Raw genomic sequence first — 14,257 nt, forward strand, 5'->3', positions numbered from 1 at the left:
TATTTAACAAGTACCATGTAATTACACATAATACACATTATCAGATTCTAAAGTCTGTGTCTCCTAAAAACACAAAATATACCTATTACATTCACTGATATTTAGGTAATTATTTTGATCAATAGGCATTTTGTTTTAGGATATTTTTTTATCATTCTTAGAGAGCATAAATCTAGGCCCTAGTCATAACTCACACTATAGAAATAGTATGTTATAAAGTAACTATAAAGCAATTATATTTACCTTCTATAGCTGGACGGCGTTCTAAAATATCTGTTTGAAGTGATTGAACACAAGCATCAATATTTTCTATCTCTGTTAAAAAAAAGAAATATGCATTAATAGGCATTATTGTTTAAAAAAAATAGGTATTTGTCTTTGATTATATTTACCTTCTATAGCTGGACGAGGTTCTAAAATATCTGTTTGAAGTGATTGAACACAAGCATCAATATTTTCTATCTCTGTTAATAAAAAGGAAATTTGCATTAATAGGCATTATTGTTTTTAAAAAAAATAGGTATTTGTCTTTGATTATATTTACCTTCTATAGCTGGACGACGTTCTAAAATATCTGTTTGAAGTGATTGAACACAAGCATCAATATTTTCTATCTCTGTTAAAAAAAAGAAATATGCATTAATAGGCATTATTGTTTAAAAAAAAATTGGTATTTTTCTTTAATTATATTTACTTTTTACAGCTATCAGTTATCACAGAAGTTGTAAAATGATATGTACTCAATAAAACTTTTTTTAAAGTCCTAGACAATGTACCAAATTTATCTATCCAACTTTGTACCCCCTGTATAAAATGCCTAACACTGTGCCTACCTACAAAGTAAGTAAGATGTATTTGCCTTATAATTTTAATTCAAAAGTTTTCAATGATTATAAATCATATTCAAATAATTAATAAATTTAATAGGTATAGGTAGGTCGTAGGTATTATTTGTAATTTTTTTACTGTACAAATTAACAACATAATTCATATTTTGTACATAATTTTGAATGTTACTACCTAATTATAATTACCTTTTACAGCTGGTAGGGGTTCTTTATTATCACTTCGATTATTTTCTATTAATGTTAAAAAAAAAAAAATGTAGTTATTCAGTTAATCTAATATAATAAGTACAACATGAATATTACCTATATTATGATATATAAATATTGCATATTAAACTTACAAGATTTAAATATTATAACAAATAAACAAATAAAACCCACCTCTGTTTGTAGAAAAAAAACTTGAAATATCTTGCATATACTTTAACTTTCTTTTTTTGTTTTTGCAAGCTTCAGTGTGGCGTGCCCAATTGGTATTGTTTAATAATCCTTTAAATTTTCCACATAAATCGCAGGAATAGGAGTTCATTTTTAAATGTATTGGTAATTGTATGTTTAGAAATTTAAACAACACTCAAATTCAACCACAAGTCTACAAATCACAATATCGTCGATTTCAATTTTATTTTTGACATAAGTCATAAATATTAAACACTTATAACACCGACCGTCAAGCGTCAATACATTGCAGCGCTACACCACTCGCCTCAATACGAAGTTCCACGAAGAATAATATTCATGTTAATAATTCTATTTTTGTACAAAAATATCCACTTGTATCTAATTGTTTCGCAACATGTCAACACTGGTTAAACCACTTTAACACATGGACCATAATAACCAAACCATAGATAAGCATACAATATAACCAAAACATTGACAACAAAATGAAAAATAATAATTAATAGTAGTATGCTAGCTACTACATATTATTTCTCTTAAGTATTAACTATCATATTATCGTGGTATTAGGCTGTAGGCTACCGCTACATAAATAGCTTTTTTGCATACATGTACACTAACCACTTACCCATCAACGGGTCAACCCACCAGACCACCCACCCCATTTATAGATGGGACACTTGACCCAAAAATTCTGCATCACGCCGCCACTGTAACCACACTTAATGTTGGTTACTTTTCACCTGATAATTCCGCTGTCATTATTTGAAATGGCTTTAAAATATGAGTACAATCTAGTATTATCTCCCACTCAGACGCATTTAAATAATTTGGTGCTCGAGGTAGAGTTGACATAGTAGCAGATAAAGGGGCTTTAATGTTTACAAGTCTTTCCATCATTATAAAACTAGAATTCCACCTTGTAGGCACATCTTGCTTAACTTTTAATGGAGGTAAGTTCATTTGCAATTGAAAATCTTTGAGTTTTCCAGTAGCGTTGCTGCTGTGCTTGAAATGCCCTACTATCGTCCTACATTTTTTTTAAAATTTCATTTATATCAGAGTTTCCATTTATTGCCTCATTTATACGCAAGTTTAGTGTGTGTGTCACACATGGGTGATGGTGTTTAAGAAGGTGTTCGTTTATTGCGTTTTTAATATTTGACCCATTTTCTGATACCAGATATTATTTTATCTGCTATATTCCACTCATTAAAAATATTTGTAAGTGTAGCGGCTATATTTTGACCAGTGTGTTTGTCAGAAACGTCTTTAGCTGCAATTATTGATGAATATAATTGGTCGTCAAAAATAAAATGCCACGTCACTGTTATATATGATTTATTGGAATCGGATGTCCACATATCTGTCGTTATTGATAAATCATTTACATTTAGAAGAATAGATTTTATTTTAAGGAGTATAGCATTATATTCTTGTGGTAACAATTTCGAAGTTAATACTTTTCTACTAGGGATCGAATAAAGTGGTTGCAATTGTTTAGTATACTCAATAAATCCTACGTTTTCTACTTACGAGAGTGGTTGATAATCAGCGACAATCATTTTAATTAAAGATTTATTAATAGCCTTAATTTCAGAATCACTAAGTTTATTTACTTTTGTCGAACCAAAAAGTTTTAGTTGACGAGGCCGTTTTGATGGTGGCTCAGAAAATTGCGACGAAATTAAATGTTCTGGGGGGCAATTCTTGAATCGCTATGATAATTTATCAAATACAATAATTATCAATTTATATATCACGCACGATAATTTTTTATCAACTATATCTATTCTTGAACGAGAAACGAAAATAAAACATAGTATGTGATAATATATCAATGTTATGATAATTTATCAAATATTTACTTTGTGTTATCACTTTATCAATAATTTTCTATTATTATATTCAAATTATTATAAAAATCAAGTATCAATTCTACCAAATAATAAATTCTTATTTCGTATACACGAAATTTAGTATTTTTATTACCTACCGGTTACCAATTTAAAATGGAAAACGATATCAAAACAAAAAGAAAAGGTTATATGTCGGTATCCCAAAAAGAGCAGTTAATCGAGTTATTAACTGAAGAACATGCGCTAAGATCCGGTAAATTTTCACAAAGTTTTACTAAACAAGTAGCAGATGCAATGTGGAACAGCATTGCGAATAAATTAAATTCTATTCCAGGGGGCAAGAAAAATGCTCAAGAATGGAAAAGAGTAAGTAATAACTAATATATGTATAATATTTTTATAGCCAAGGCTTAAGAATATACTTAACAACTATATTACCTTATGGCTATTTATTTTTCTAGGCATGGGCAGATCTAAAAACTAAAACAAAAGGAAAGAATTTTCAAATAAAAAAATATACTAATAAAACTGGAGGGGGTCCAAGTTGTTCAACTCATTTAAACGAAACTGATGACAAAATATTGTCGCTAATAAATCCAACAACTATAACTGGACATATCGGTGTCGCAGAATCCAATGTTCATTTTAGTTTTCCTGGTGAAAGTAACTTTGAAACAATAGGTATTATATATATTATAGGTAATATAAAAATAATATTCATTGATAAATGTGTGATTCTAAATAAACTACATTTAATTGAGTTTCAAATTTCTTTTGTCTAAGGCGATAAAATACCTATTGAAGGTAATGAAATAAGAATTGAAGACAATACAACCATTATTGATGATAATGAAATGACCATTGAAGACTATGAAATTAATATCGACGGTCAGAATATTGAACCAATTGATAATAATTTTTATATTATTACAGTGCAAAACATGTCTACATTACCATTTGAACAGGAAAAAAGATTAGGTAATATCTTACTTAAAATTGAATAGTTTTTCTTGAATTTATTATATTTTTAAATATATATATAATTTTGTTTGAAAAATAAATTAAGCAGATATATTAGAACAAGATAAAATCCAGGATTCTGTTGCAATTGAGTATCAAAAAAAAAACCAAATGCTTCAGTCCAAGGCTGCGGTAAGACTGAAAAAGAGTGTAACAGCTACTGAACAGTTGGTAGAAATAGCAAGACAAAAATTGTCAATTAAAAAAAGTTATTATGATAAAAAGATTCAACTACTGGAACAGAAAAACCAACTTTTATTGAGGCAAGTACCTACTTGCAAGTGAGAAATATAATATGCTATAGTTTAAAATATATTGCAATTATAGTATTTTGTATTAATTTGTTAAGTTTTATAATATATATATTATGTATATAATTTAATAGTTTTGTTATGTTAAACATTTACATAAGGCTGTAATATTGTAACTAAGAGTGCTTCATAATAATGATTTACATTTTTATACAATTATTATTATTATATTTCCTACTTAACTTGTTTTTTTAAATGTATTAATTAAGTTTTCATGCAATTTTTATTTTTTAAATATTGTTTTGTTTTGTTATCTTAAGTTTATCTTTTACAAAAGGCTGCACTATATTGCCTAAGAGTTACTAATAGTAAAAATTATTATTCACATTATATTACCTACTTAACTTGTTTTTTAAATGTACCTATACATTAAATTGTCATGCCTAACGATTTGTTATTTTTTAAATTTTGTTTTGTTTTATTATCTTAAGTTTATCTTTTACAAAAGGCTGTACTATATTACCTTAGAGTTACTAATAATAAAAATTATTTTTATTCATATTAAATTTTTATATTAATGGTAAAATACATTTTTTTATTTCTCATTCATATGAAATATATCTAATGACACGGCGCTGCATCTGTCTACTGCTTCAAACATTTCTGAGTCGATTTCTTTGATTTCTTCAATTTCATCATCTTCTTGAAATTGGATATTATTTTGAATACATATATTGTGTAAAATAGTGCAAGCGTTAACTATTTTACATGCTTTTACTGGTGAATAATGCAAAATTCTATGTTTCAACAAACACCTATTTTGAAATATTTGTAAGTATTAAGATTATAAATAAGTTAATAATTACAATAATATAATAATATCAACTTGCCTAAAACGCATTTTCAAAAGACCAATACACCTTTCAATCAAACTTCTAACATATTTAAATCTGTGATTGTATCTTTCTTCGGGTGTATGTGGTTGATATTGTGTTAAGGGTGTTAACCAATGTAATGACCAATAATATACGTACTAGCTGGACATTAATGCTATGGTAGTTTTTTCTATTTACATATATATATTCAGGATGATCTGGATCATCCTTTTTGGGGGGAAATATTCCAACATGGGTACAGTCGATAATGCCCACTATTCCCGGAAAATTAAATTTAGTATTAAACCTGTAAAAAAATTATTATGTTAAATTATGTTAAAAATATATATTTTTAATATATAGTGTAGATTACTTTTCTCTTGTTTGTCGTAATTCATCGTATGTTGATGGAAATTTTACCCAGTAATTAAATATTTCTGGTTGATTCATAGCTTTTACTACTTCATCAATTGCTTTCGAAACTGATGGCTTGGAAATAAATGTTAAATGGCTATTTCCAATGAGATGTTGGTAACAACCAGTCGCAAAAAAATTTAAAGGTATAAATACCTAAATTATAATTAACAAATATGACGAATGTCTTAAAAATATTAAATATAATTGTTATAACATTAGTAGTATTAGTTAATAAATTAGTATATTATTAACTAGTAACTACTGCGTACAATTGTAGAGACTATATACATACTTTAATGTATATTCTCTCTTAGTACCCTACTAGCTCTTAAATACCTATCCACCAAAAATGAAATAACTCTAAATATCCAATCAAAAATAATCGAAACAAAAAAAAATATAGAATTCATGTGGGTCCCTACCCACACTGGCATTGCAGGAAATGAAAGAGCCGACAAATATGCTGACCTTGCAACAAAAAATATTTCAACCCCTACTTTAAATAACATATCTTCCGTGGACATAATAAACTCTATTAATGAAAAAATACTCTCAATTTGGCAAAACCAATGGAATTTAATACCAACAACTACCAAACTCAAAAACATAAAAAAAGATATCAAAAGGTGGCACACCTCCCCTCAATTTAACAGACGCCAAGACACCGCAATCACCCGTATCAGAATCGGACATTCCACACTCACACGTTCATACCTTATCAGTAAAGAGCCCCAACCAATATGTAACACATGCAACCAAATACTAACTATTAAACACATAGTGGAGGAATGCGCACTATAGACTTCAATACGCACCGAACTGAAGATGCCACCCAATGTTGCAGAAGCACTCGATGAACACAACACGTCAAAAATCATTAAATTCCTAAACATTACCAATATTATTAAAAAATTGTAAACTCTGTAAATAACAATTGTAAAAAACTATTATTTCATAAATGTACACCTAACATTAAGAAACATATATGTAACTTTCCCAGGCTAATAACCTTTGCTGTTAAAGCCTTATTCTTTAAATAAAAAAAAAAAAAAAATTGTTATAAACATTAAAAAATGTATAATTTTAAAAGTATTGCAGAGGTAACTTAATATTTATGATTAGTAGGGTTCGGATTTGAAGGCAATATAATCAATAAAAAAAGCATTTAAAATGTAAAAAAAGGCAAAAAAAGGCATTTAATTTATATAAAAAGGCAATTCATAAATATACTACAAAATAAAATAGTGAACATTTTTAAACACTTTCAAATACACACAAGTTTAAGTTTATGCTTTTTTTTATAAATAGATTACCTTTTTCTTTAACCAGGTTTGTCCTAAGAATTAGTTAAAAACAATTTTAAAAATTAACTTACTTGAGTTATACCAATTAATTTAATGCAAAATAAACTAGTTGGTATAAAAAAAAAATTGACTACCATGTATTTTGACAAGCTGTCATCAGAAAAACGGTTCGGGCTTAAAATATTTTTCACCTACAGCGTCACGAATTTTCGATAAAACCTTTTCATACTATTTATCGAAGTATCCTTTCCGTAATGTCGATTCGCATGGAATATGTTTGTTGCAATATTTTGATAAAAAAGATCTAAAAATGTCATTATTCAATTTATTCATAGGGATATTTGCCGCAACCAACGCGTTACACAAATCGTAATTTAAATCTGACTTAATGGTATTTTTATTAATGAAAGGCTTTACTATTTTCAATTTTTACAAGCGCATTTTTGTGTTTATCTCTTCCAATATGTTGCTGAATATGGAATTTTTTCTTACTTGACACTTTGACGTCACAAATTTTACAATATAAAATTTCCATCAGTTGAAAAAATATTTTCACCGAATTCTGAAACATACTTTTTCAACTTAGAATTGTGATTTTGTTTAACTTTTGGCATAATTAAAAAAAACAGAATAAAATAAACAAGTGGAAAAATTATTGAACGACAATTATTGCGATCAACGAATGCGGGTGGACTGACGAACAATCTTGAATCTACGCATTAAGCTGGTTACACACGGAGCGGTTTGGCCGCGCGCGGTCGCGGTTTTTATCCGCGGCGGATAACCGCCGACGATTAAACACGGGTTATTCAATTGGCATATTCATACGGGAAAAACAGCGCCGCTGATCGGCGCGGTCGGCCGCTTGCGACCGCTCTTGTTTAATTTTCGAGCGGTCGACCGTTTCCGCTCTCTAAAATTAAACAATGCTTTTCCAATAGACCTGTTCAGACGCGCGGTTTGGCCGCCGCGGTTCGCTAGCGGTAGTCTTGTAAAAACATTTAAAAATCATGATTGAAGTGTGAACTTGGTAAATTCATTGCTTCAATCCTAATCAGCCTTTCTTCTTTTGAAATTGGAATGCGCATATTTGTTAATTGTTTCGATATCAATGGTCCACTTAATGAAATCTAAAAAAGAATAGAAATTAGTAGTTACATTATAATTGGAATAAAAATATATTATTAAAAGTATATCTTATTTACTAAGAGCATGACCCTAATTATTTTAAAGCTAAAAAAAGAAGGTTGGATAAGTAACTTTGCCACTCTACTGTACAGTTTGTAAATAGTACCTTGCAATTTATAGGAGTAACTCAGTAACAGGAGTATGTTAGGTAAGTAAAAGTTACTCTCTGTAGGATGTTTTAAGTTTGAATTGAATGATATAAAATCATACGAAAAACAATAAATTATCAACCATATTTTTTAATATTATTGCTATTAATGTAATTTATTTTTCTATAAGTAATACTGTAGGTACTGATAGGTACTGATAGGTACTTAAAAAGTTTCAATAACTCACGAATAATATTTTTAAATTGTAACAAAATAGGTAACTAAAAAAGTTTTTAAACTTTAAATAGGTATCTGATTTCGTCAACATACTTAAAAATATGATATTAAATAAATGTTATTTATATATTTCTAAAATTTTTTGGTTACAGTATAAAATATTTATGAAAAACATTGTTTTTAATTTTCAACTATTAGCTATAAAAATTGAACATTTTATCTATACATTTTTATCTATAATATAATTTTAAAATATACGTGATTTTCACCAATTTTGTGAATGTTCTAAATTTAAACGGTTATAAAAAAATATTGTGACTATGTACTTTCGATATTTTAGATTCTGAGCGAAGCGATGAATGTATTGATTTTACAATGATGTGTGTTTTTTTATTTTTTTTTTTTTTATTTTTGTGACTGTCATTACCTTTTAGGACAGTATAAGTGCTTGGATTTTCTTCAACAGTAACTTTTCTGATAGGAAAGTGAATCTAGTTGGTACTTTTGGGAGGTCAAAAGTAAAAATTTCCCAATAGTTTTCAAAAGTGCCCGGAAAAACAAAATAAAAATTAAGGAAAAACGTGAATTTTTACGCAAAATCGGTTTTCGACCAAATCGATTTCGGTTTTTGGTGAAACTCTAAAACAAATGAACGTATATACATGAAATATTCACTTGTTGTTTATATTTGCATTTTTTAGAAACGATAACATTTTCAAAATATTTTGATTTGTTTTAAACTGTTTAGGAACATTTTCAGTTTCCAATTTTATTAGTATTTTTTTTCTATGGATGTCAATGCAACTTTATATGTTGGATAAAAAAGCTTGAAAATTTAATAGAAGGCTCCTAGGTTATTGTTTCAAGGGCAGATGAAAAAAATTAAAAATCCTTAGTCACAGTTTTTTATTTATGAGCATTTAAAGTTCAAATATTGACAAAATACGGAAAAATCACGAAAATTAGCAAATTATTTTGAGTTGAAAATTCATAAAAATTTTTCTTTTTAAAACTAAGATTTGAAAATGTAATACAAGATTATCCATAAGATTGTCTACCTTTATCAAAAAAAAAATGTCTACGAGAAAGTAAAAGTGCTTGGATTTTCTTCAACAGTAACTTTTCTGATAGGAAAGTGAATCTAGTTGGTGCTCTAGGAGTGGGAGTTGGTGGTCAAAAGTAAAAATTTCCCAGTATTTTTCAAAAGCACCGGGAAAAACGATGTAAAATTAAAAAAAAACGTGAATATCGCAAAATTGATTTTTGTTTTTGGCACAATTTTTTTTATATGCAATTAAACTTAAAAGTTCGATTTTTGACAACATTTACCTATCTAGTACTTTGGGGGGTCAAAAGTAAAAATTTCTCAGTAGTTTTCAAAAGCGACGTGAAAAACAAAAGAAAAATTAAGGAAAAACGGGAATTTTTACGCAAAATCTGTTTACGAGAAAATCGATTTTGGTTTTTGGTGTAACTCTAAAACAAATGACCGTAGGGACATGAAATTTTGACTGAATGTTTATAATTGCATTTCTTATATACCATAACATTTTCCAAATATTTTGTCTTATTTTGAGATGTTTACGGACATTGTCAATTTCCATTTTTTTAGTTTTTTTTTCTATAAATATCAATAAAATTTTATCTGTTGAGTAAAAAAGCTTGAAAATTTAATAGAAGGGTCCTAGGTTATTATTTCAAAGGCAGATGAAAAAAATTAAAAAACTTAGTTTTTATTTATAAGCATTTAAAGATCAAATTTTGACAAAATACGGAAAAATCACGAAAATTAGCAAATTATTTTGAGTTGAGAATTCATAAAAATGTTTCTTTTTAAATCTAAGATTTGAAAATGTAATATAAGATTACTCATAAGTTTGTCTATCTTTATCAAAAAAAAAAGAAACTTAAATTAAATTTTTATGAGCGTCTGAAATTTATATTTTTACAACATTTGATATTCACTCGATTTCTCATGTAACAATTTTCTTATTTTATTATAATTAAAAAGCGAATGACTGTAGATACTTGAAAATTTCACTGAATGTTTATATTAGCATTTTCTATACACCATAAAATTTTGACTCTTTTTGAGCTGTTTACGGACATTGTCAGTTTTAAATTTTTTTAGTTTTTTTTTCTATAAATATCAATAAAATTTTATTTGTTGGGTAAAAAAGCGTTAAAATTTAATATAAGGCTCCTGATATATCGTTCTAATAGCAGTTGAAAAATATTAAAAATACATTGGCACAATTTTTTTTTTATAAGCATTTAAAGTTCAAATTTTGACAACATTTATCAAATTTATAATTTATTAATTATTTTGTAGTTAAAAATGTATAAAATGTTTAACTTTTATGGCTAAGGATTGAAAATTTAAAACAAGACTCCCCGTAAATAGGTTATATATAAATTACTTTATTCACAATAATATCATCAAATATACTTATTTCATAGGCTCCTATCATAGGCTAACTGACTGTTTTCGCTCAGAATCGTTTTTCTTATACAATGATATTATATCATTGAATTCAAATTTAACACCATCCATTACAGTGACCCACTTGTAACCTACTGTACAGCAGAGTGACATCCACTTATCCACCTTTTTTAAATATGAAACTTATGAGGAACATTGCATTCAATTTTCAAACTTTTTGAACGATCGATTTGGTACCTACTTTTCCTCTTTTATAAATAAAATATTTAGCTACTCACTTACTCGTCAAACGATTGTACAGACATTCGGTAGTACTTGAAAAACTCCTCTGGATGTGCTCGAAGTACCATAAAGTTGACATTGAACTGGCCTTCTTGTGGCCTTTTATAAGTTGATCGGATGTACCCAAAAACGTCGCTTCGATATTTTTTTTTTTTTTGCTGGTGTCTTTTAAATAGCGCATGTGCAACAGCTATGGCTTCTACGTCATCTAATAATAGTTGGTCCATTTTTAAAATGTTTAAGGAAAAAATTACAAAATGCTTCACTTAAATGACTTAAACGAGTCTTTACTCAACCACGTGTTTAGAGAAACTGATGACTATTCCGCGCTAAAATCTTATTGTTGTAAATATTATATTTGTAGTATTGTTCAAAAATTGGCGCCAAAAAAATTGGTCGAAACCGCTTTTAAAACCGCCTATGTGTGTAAGCACGCCGCGGAAGCGGTTTCTAATCACCGCGGATTATAATCCGAAACCGCGCGCGGCCAAACCGCTCCGTGTGTAACCAGCTTTACGAACATATCTTAATCTTTAAAAAGGTGTACGGGTAATTTTATGGCCATACCAAATACTCGATAAGACAATATCAATAAATATTGCGAAGAATAAAACCCATTTGTAGTGATAATACGTAAGCTGTGTATAAAATTATAAAATCAACTGAAAATTAAACACAAAAAAGGCATTTATAAGTATAAAAGACAAAAAAAGGCAAAAAAGACAAAAAAAAATGCATCCATCGTCTAAGAAATTAAATAAAACACATTTTTGTATAAAAATTATTTTTCTATGATGATTAATAAAAGAAAGGCATTTGCCTTCAAATCCGAACCCTAATGATTAGTAATTTTGTTCACCTACAATTAGGTGGTAATGGTGGTATTGTTAGGCACAGAAATGTTTTATGTAGGTACTTACTTTAGTTTGTATAGCTAAAGCAGATTTTCTTGTCGGTTCTATCAGAAATGGAGTAAGTATGTTTATAACATATCTCACTAAATTTTTGTTTAGTCTATAATTTTTAATAAAAACATCATCTGGCAATAAAAAAGCATCAAACCTTTCTTTATGATTTAATTTTCTATAATTTAGAGCATTTTCTTGTCGTTCGAGATTTTCTAGGGCAGCTACATAAAACTCATCTATTATTACCAAAAGATATTTAAATGTTTAAATATTTTAATTTAGATTATTATAATATTATTTAGAAAAATGCAATGAATAAAAAGATAGAAAATAAACTGTAAACAATTAGGTACTAAATAAAATATAAGATTTTTTAGTCATGTATGTATCAATTTATTTACATTATGACATGATGAAATTACTGTGATAATCAAATTCACCGGCAAAATGCCTAGGGATAATATATCACTTTTGTTATCAAAGTAAATTCTCAAAAATAGATTTCAGAATACCAAAATACGATAATTTCGATATTTGTGTGATAATTCATGAATATCACGCGTGATAAATTATCACAGCGATTCAAGAATTGGGCCCCAGATGATAAATTATAAGAAATTGCTGAAGTTGAGGGACAAATGTATTTTCGGTAGTCTGTATTAATTGGTTGTAACATCACAGCATTTTTTGCCTTATTATTATAAAAATAATGAACATACCCATACCCATATTATCGTTTACGAGCATACCTTATTGTTCTATTGTTATGGTTATCGCGCGCAAATGCAGAAATGACCGCAGTATTATGTAACAACAGTCCCCCGGCCCCCGCAACCCGCAGTGATCGGTGTCTGCACGTCGCAGCTCACGGCCGCCGGTGCTGTCGGCGCCTCCATCGAGTTCGGCGGTACCGCACCGGCATAGAACAAACTGTTTACATCCCCGATTATTGTAAGAATTCCCGTTACGGTACGACACTGACCTGCCCCACTTCAACAAAAAGCTCCGTCGCCGGCTCGACACCATCGCCGTCGTCAGGTCTCTACACTCTACTGTCTACTCTCTACAGTCTACAGTCTACACTCTACAGTCTACACTCAACAGTATAATTCTTTTCGACTTCTCCGTTCAACGACGCTTCACCTACCTGGACGACGTTCTGACCCTTGAAATCACATTTGTCGACGTCGACCACGTGTCCACGTTACGCCGTCCGAAATGATCACCAGCATGATGGGCTAAGTACACCACGAGGGTCCTGACTACGGGCCCGGCTGATCCAGTCAACGTCACCACCACGCAGTCAACCGTCGTAATATAACTTTTCCACCCTGTCCCCCCTTTATTTCATAACATTTTTCCGGTAACCCTGTGAGGGCACACCATGAACAACATGGAGTGCCGCCTCCAGTGGGCCGAGCATAATATATCAAAACTGTTATAATTGCCATGTGCCAACCCGAAATTTTCATTATACCTAATGTCAAAACTTATTATTATTTAACATAACCATGTAAAATAAATCCACATGATTACCAAAAACTCCCATCTTATTCTCTAACTTAATTATGTTCCCCCAAATAAATCCTCGGCATTCAGCTTGCCGTTGCGTGTAACAAAGCCTATGAGCTCCACCGACTTGGCCCTCGGGTCATCACGCGGTGCGGCTCATAGGTCACGACCAAAGTGTTCCCCTTTGGTTGTGGGTGGTTTTTGGTAGTCTCAAAAACTACCAGATTCTCACATGGCTATCTGGATCATCTTCATTGATCGGATTGAGTTTGGTTGGGTGTACCTATTCGTTTTAAATGTTCTATTATAAAATTGAAAAGATACAAAAATTGTGAAATTAATATTATAAAATACATATAATAAATAATAGCCTTATTTTCAAAAAAACCCATGGGACGTGGAAAGGCATTTTCTATAAAATATGTGAAATGCGGTTATTTAAAATTTAAATTAATAAACTAAGCTGTTTCAAATAACTACAAAGAAAAAGGGAAACAGATAGATAATTCTGTGTACCTAATTTAAAAGTTCTGGAAACCCTTATTAAAAGATTATAATTTTTAAGTTTGTCGTGTTTCCGTTATATTTATAATCCTTTTACATATTTGACACGTAACAGTTT

At 29.4% G+C, this 14,257-nt stretch overlaps 1 pseudogene; it reads right to left on the minus strand.

Moving 5' to 3' along the window:
• Positions 1-4,975: 4,975 nt before the first annotated feature.
• Positions 4,976-5,804, minus strand: LOC132945386 (putative nuclease HARBI1; annotated as a pseudogene).
• Positions 5,805-14,257: the final 8,453 nt, after the last annotated feature.

This window comes from Metopolophium dirhodum, chromosome 1 (assembly GCF_019925205.1).
Source record: "Metopolophium dirhodum isolate CAU chromosome 1, ASM1992520v1, whole genome shotgun sequence".
NCBI lineage: Eukaryota > Metazoa > Arthropoda > Insecta > Hemiptera > Aphididae > Metopolophium > Metopolophium dirhodum.